The sequence below is a fragment of the Cyprinus carpio genome, chromosome A11 (assembly GCF_018340385.1).
Source record: "Cyprinus carpio isolate SPL01 chromosome A11, ASM1834038v1, whole genome shotgun sequence".
NCBI lineage: Eukaryota > Metazoa > Chordata > Actinopteri > Cypriniformes > Cyprinidae > Cyprinus > Cyprinus carpio.
The window spans coordinates 5,485,991-5,493,316 of record NC_056582.1 but is presented as its reverse complement, the minus strand read 5'-3'; positions in this window follow the sequence as shown (position 1 = coordinate 5,493,316).

Below are 7,326 nucleotides of genomic sequence, written 5' to 3'. Positions count from 1 at the left end.
AATTAATACATTTCGTGCTTAAGGCATTGTTTCCCAAAAAATGAAAACTAAAATTAATAAAAAAGACACCAGCATATGGGTTCAAAAAAATAATAATTATGGCAGAATTTTCATGTTGGCATTAATTATTCTTTTTATTATTATTTATTATTCTATGCAAATTCAGTTTTGAGCACAATCCTCCAGCATGGATCTGCAGGTGATCAAAGATCTCAGTTTAACAGTGAACCTAAGGAACTCAGTCAAGTTTCTTATTATCCTGCACTAAGTCTGGCAGAAACACTCATATCATCAAGACTACCTCGGGTTCTACACCTTGGACAGTCACCACCTTTCAAACAATGTCCACGGCCTGCTTGGTAAACTGAGATGTTCCTAAATATTAGCACAAGAACGGTACATAGATTAATCTTTGGTTGTCTCCACATTCAAGTTTGTTTGTCTTACCAAACATTTCACAAATCATTTGTTGTGTGCCAAATGACGTACTGTACACGGTGCACTATGTACAAGCCTGTTCTTGGAGTGCTGCCATCCTGCAGATTTCAACTCCAAACCCAATCAAACACCCCTAAACCAGCTCCCCAAGGTGTTCAGGGTTACTTGATAATTACAGGCAGTGTGTTGGAGCAGGGTTGGAGCTGTAGTCTGCAGGACGGTTGCTCTCCAAGAGAAGGGTTGGAGATCCCTTGTCTAGTGCATGAATTTATAAGGTTGTTTTGTTATCCAGCATAAGAGTCTGAAATTAGGTGAGTCGTAAACAGGGTTGCCAGGTTTTCACAGCAAAACCTGCCCAATTGCGACTCAAAATTATCCCAAAACTAGCCCAATCGCATTTCAGGAGCGATCCTGGGTAAAAAAGAAAAAATAATAATAAAAAAAAAAAAAAAATAAATAAAAAAAAAAAAATGCGTTCCGGGGGCTAAAATACACATTGTTTTTGGTTGGGTTCCCCTGGTAAAAGTCACATTCCAAAGTTAAATATCACGTTATTGGGGTCGCTTCAACCCGCGGACATGAAAAACATCCCGCGGCAACTGTGTTAAAGTAGCCCAATTCCATGGGAAAACTGAGGACTTGGCAACACTGGTCATAAAGTTTGAAAATAAAGCTGCAACAGTGCATTAAAGTGCCCCTATTATGGATTTTTGAAAATTACATTTCTTGCAGTGTGTAACACAGCTCTAAGTGAATAAAACATTTTGTAAAGTTTTAAATCTAAAAGTGCACCGTGTATAAAGTTATTGTCTTACAAAAGAAAAAGTCGACTCCGAGTCATGAAAACGTGTCGTTTTTAAAACGACTCTTTAGCTGTTTCAAGATGACATCAAACTGAAACATCAACATATTTATGCCCGCCCACTAGTTGTGCGCGCAGACCCAGGAAAACTTGAACCTCTCCTGCCTCAAACACTGTGGTGGATTCCTGTGGAGAAGATGCTGTGCTCTGCACTGTGAGAGGAGATCCGTTAGGGTATGTCGAAAAACTCCCAACTCATTTTCTCCTCCAACTTCAAAATAATCCGAAATCGCTGCTGAAGCACCGACCCAGTGTTTACAAAGTGAACGTTCAAGGATGGTCAAACACTCTTTCCAAAAAAAAATTAATAAATAAATTTAAACAACGATGTAGGACGATTTTAAAGTAGGAGGAGAAAAGTGTTGGGAGTTTTAAGACACATTTTCTTGAACCGTTGTACACAGAGTATGCATGCGCATAGCAGAGCAAGACAAGACGAGCAAATAGTCTAAAAAAAAATTTATTTTTATTTTATAAAGAAAATGACCGATCGTTTCGTTATATAAGTTGTGACTGAAATTATTTGCGACTGGAGAAAGGGAGACATGAACATCTTGGATGACATGGGGGTGAGTAAATTATCAGGATATTTTTATTCTGAAAGTGGAGTAATTCTTTTAAAACCTTGCCGTCATGCATTCTGATGCCTACTGTAACATGCAAAATACGCTTTTAGTTGTGTGTATTGAGTTCGCTCCACGCAGCTTGTAGGTCTCTGTCTAACAGCAATATCTGTTCACTCGCAATTGTCTAGAAATGTATAGATGAATAGTAAATGTTTGTCGTTGTTATTACTTGTAGTTCTGATAAAGAATAGAGCAGTATGTTAGTTTACAAACTGCAGTGCTTTATCAATATGTTTCTGCATTGGGCTAACACATATAACATGGCTGTTTGGGTGTTTACCACTGAGCTGTGGGCTAAGTAATGGTGATAGGCGTTGTGTTATTGACCTGCGCTGCAAGCAGTAGATCAATCACGACAGACTGCGTCATCAGACCAATCACCGCAGTTTAGCAAAGGAGTTTGGAAAAATGAATCATTAAACAAATCATTTGGGAGTCATTGAGCAAAAAAGGAAGGGAAAAAAAAGCATATTTTAAGAAAATAAAAGTGTTTTTTGACCTTGCATGCATGTCAACCTGTTGTTGGGGAGTCCCAAAACCAAATTATGAACCTCTCATTACCCATAATAGGGGCACTTTAAGATTCCAACATTTCACACTCAGCCAAGTGCAGAAAAATTAACCTACATCTTTGATAGCCTGAGGGGGTTTTTTCCCTTCTCTTTAACAACAGCTTTCCTTGGACTCTGTTTTTTACTGCAGGTCAGTTCTACCACGGCGTGAACTTTGAGGTCAGTGACTTGTTTCCAGGAAAGGACCCTGATAAACAAGATGCCAACATGTTTGTGAAAGGAAACAAGCTCACAGTTACCAGGTGAATGAAAATGAACATAAAAATGCATTGTTGAATTCACACCTCAAGAGAAACAGAAAATTCATTCAGATTTCCATTCAATCCCACATGACTCCAGGGGCTGGAAGACAGATTTCAGATAGGATGTGAAGAGTTCAGCCAGAGTTCACACAGACTACATCATTTCTGGTCTCTTCAAATCAGTATAGACAACATCTGTCCCACAGCGGACCTTTGCACTACATACAAAGTACATGTTAGCTTTCATGTAGTCTTAAGTATATAAGATGTGATGACTTTATTTGGATATAATGCAATATCTGACAAAGCTGATAGTATTTTGGTTTTACATACACTAATTGGCACCCTTGGAAATATGAGCAAAGGTGGCTGTAAAAATAATTCTGCACTGTTTATCCTTTTGATCTTCCATTCCAAAAAAAAAAAAAAAAAAAAAAAAAAAAAAAAAAAAAAAAAAAAAAAAAAAAAAAAAAAAAAACACAAAATTCTAACTTTTCATTAAAGTAAAACAATGGAAAGTGGGGGGAAAATCTCATTACGAAATAAATGATTTTTTCTAGTTCATGTTAGCCACAAATATTGGCACCCAGTTATTGCAACATCCTTTGCCCAAGATAACAGTTTTCTCCCATAATGCCTGATGAGTCTGGAGAACAGCTGACTAGATCAGAGACCCTTCCTTCATCCAGAATCACGTTCAGACATACATATATATAGTGTGTGTGTATATATATATTATATATATATATATACACACACACACACACACACACACACACACACACACACACACACACACATATATATATATATATATATATATATATATATATATATATATATATATATATATACACACACACACATATATACATATATACATATATATATATATATATATATATATATATATATATATATATATATATATATATACTGGCATTCAGTGAATACAAAATAAACTGCCTGTCCAAACGTGTCTTTTGTTTCCGTCCTCCATATTTACATCCAAAGACCAACATGAAAACATTCAGAAACTCATTGAGTGGGAAAAAAAAATAGCTTGAGCAAGAACAATATCTACACAAAAATACCATGGTGCGTATGTTCAGCACTGCACTCATACGATCAATTTAGGAACAAAGATCAAAAATCCCCACTCAAAGAACTATTTGCTTTGGTACAAAGTGTACACAGTGATTTTAGAGTGTTCAAAAGTCCTGAATGTGATCAAATAGATGGTGCACCATGTCTGCAGGGTGGATATTCTGCTTGTTTGGGTGTGTATGTTTTTCTTCAAGGTCTTTTGAGACGCTGGTCATCTCAAAATTTGCTGCACTAATTAAGTGGCTAACATTATGATCTACAGGATATCTTAATTGTCAATTCAGTGTCAAAAATGGGAAAGTATCCATCATAGTTTAGTCATCATAGATTTATCTGTACAGGCAGGGTCATGCACATAAATTTTGGGAGCAGGTATTCAAGTGAAAAAAGGCACCACTCTCATTATTATTTATAAACTAAAAGTTATATACTTGTCAGAAACGAGACCGGGATCCAACAGCAGGTGAATCAAAATTTCAACGTTTTTTAAACTGACAAAAACTCTAGACTAATCAGCCGGATAGAAAAACCGCCAGCACTCAGTCAGCTTGATCAATGCGGAGGTCAAACCAGCTTCTGCCGAACCAGCGTTAAAGGGAGGCGGCGAACCAGCAATAGTTAGCCACCGCTGAATTCCAGAGGCAGCGCAGAGCCCGAGCATAGAGGAAGAAGAATTGGCTGCCTCGAAGACAAAGGCTCACGGACAGCGAGAGACAAGTCGGAGAGCTCCCCAGAGTCCTAGAGGAGCAGGCGTGTAAAAAGAACTGACAAAAAAAAAATAAAATAAACACACACCCCACACCACAAGAACACTAGACTTGGAAAAAAAAACAAAAAAAGGCTTGGATCAGAAACACAACAGGCAATGAGAGGATCCGAGCTTCAAAACAACGCTTACAGACTGACACAAGACAGCAAATGATGACAGTAGAGCACATGACGAGCTGTCAAAACAAAAGGCCATGTGCTCCAGGACAAAGCCCCAGACCCCACAGAGATCGTGACAGTACCCCCTCCCCCAAGGAGCGCAACCAGTCAACTTAAGGGGGCTGGGGTTACCTTGTCTCCGGCGGAAGTCCTCAATCAGCGACCAATCCAGAATATCCCGAGCCGGAACCCAACTACTCTCCTCCGGACCGTAACCTTCCCAGTCCACCAGCCTGGTGCGAGTACTTATGATCAGTCCAGACCAAGAAGGGCCTCACTGACCCCTTCAACCAGTGATGCCACTCACCCAAGGCCAACCTATCTGCCAGCAGCTCTCGGTTGCCAATGTCGTAATTATGGCAAAGAAATATGCACAGGGGTGCACCTTCCAATCCTTAGAGGAATGCTGGGATGAGACTGCGCCTACCCCAATCTCAGACGCGTCCACCTCAACAATGAATTGCCGTTTGGGATCTGGAATGGAGAGAACAGGAGCAGAGATAAATCAGGACTTTAAATTATCAAAGGCCTCCTGAACCTAAGCACTCCAAGTGAACGGTACCTTGATGGAGGTGAGCACCGTTAAAGGTGCAGCTACCTGGCCAAAGTTCCTGTTGAATCGCTGATAGATGTTGGCGAAGCCCAAGAAACGCTGCAGAGCATTTCTGGAGTAGGGGACTGGCCACTTGGCGACAACCTTGACCTTGGCCTGATCCGGCATAAGCTCCCCAACTGAAACAAAAAAAAAACCCCAGGAATGAGACCGACTTGGCATGGAACTCGCACTTCTCCACCTTGACATAAAGCTGGTTTTCCAGCAGCCGTTGGAGGACCTCACGCACGTGCCGAGTGTGTACCTGAAGGAATGGAGAAATTATATGAATATCATCGAGGTACACAAAGACAAATTGGTTAATCATATCTCCCAACACGCTATTGAACATGCCCTGGAAGACAGCAGGAGCATTAGTAAGCCGAAACGGAAGGACCAATAATTCATTATGTCCCATATTGAAGGCTTCCAGTCATCACCCTCATGAATGCGGATGAGATGATAGCCGTTGCGGAGGTCTAACTTAGTGAAGACCCTGGCTCCCTGCAAGAGTTGAAACGCAGATGACATTAAATGGCAAGGGGTACCTGTTCTTACCAGTAAAGTCATTTACCCTCAGTAGTCAATGCAAGGATGCAGAGAGCCATCCTTCTTAACGAAGAAGAACCCAGCGCCAGCAGGGGAAGACATGTGGCGAATGAGACCGGCTTTTATGGATTCTTGAATGTACTTGTCCATAGCCTCTTGTTCAGGACCTGACAGGGAAAATAGACGACCCCGGGCGGAAAAGTGCCTGGGATCCCAAACAGCACAACCGACTCATGGTGATTGCTCGACACAACAAGACTTACACAGGGGGTAGTGTGGGTGATGGTGGCTACTGGCTGACCAAATGGAGGCGGCTTTTGACTTGAGTGGCCAGGTTGATAAAGCCCTCCAGGTCTATGGGTAAATCGTGTGTAGCTATCTCATCCTGAATTTTGATGTTAAGCCCTTCCCGAAACATAGCCCGCAGTGCCCCCTCATTCCAGTCGCAAGAAGCTGCTAGAGTCTTAAACTGGATGGCAAAAAAAAAAAAAAAAACACTGGATGCCATATTCAGTCACAGAACGGCCTCCTTGAAGGGGCCACGCTAATTTGGATGCAGCTTCCTCGCCCTTGACAGAGCGATCAAAAACCTAGTCATTTCACAGCGAAACTCCTCAAAATCTGTACAGAAGTAGGCTCTTGCATCCCAAACGGCAGTCCCCCACTCGCAAGTTTTTCCAGTCAGCAGAGTGATGACGTACACAACCTTTAAACGCTCTGTAGCATATCAGCGTGGTTACAGCGCGAACACTAGCGCACACTGAGATAAAAAAAAAAAAAAAAGTCCAACATGAATTCGGATCTCCATCATACAAGGGCGGGTTGTTGGCGTGCAGCTCAGGCTTGCACTGAGAGAGAGAAACAGGGGAACCGCCGAAGCGGAGGACGACAGAACATCCTGAAGTTCGTGGAAGCGGCCGCTTAATTCAGCCATTTGGGCAGTGAGGGTCTCCACCTCCTGAGCTGTGAAGGGAGGCGGCAAACCAGCAATAGTTAGCCACCACTGAATTCCAGAGGCAGCGCCAAGCGTGAGCAAAGAGGAATCGGCTGCCTCCAAGACACAGGCTCATGGACAGCGAGAGACAAGGCAGAAAGCTCCCCAGAGTCCTAGAGGGGCAGGTGTGTAAAAAGAACTGACAAAAAACAGGAACACCAAACCGACTAGAGTGGGAAAAAATAAAACAAGGCTTGGGTCAGAAACACAACAGGCAATGAGAAGATCCGAGCTTCAAAACAATGCTTACAGACTTACACAAGACAGCAAAAATGAGGGCATGATAAAGGAAAGATAATGAGGACAACAGGGTGCAGGTGAGGGAGAAAAAAAAGCTAATAGGGATAACAAGAGGGGCGGAGTAACCATAATGATGACAGCGGTGCACATGGCGAGCTGTCAAAACAAAAGGCCATG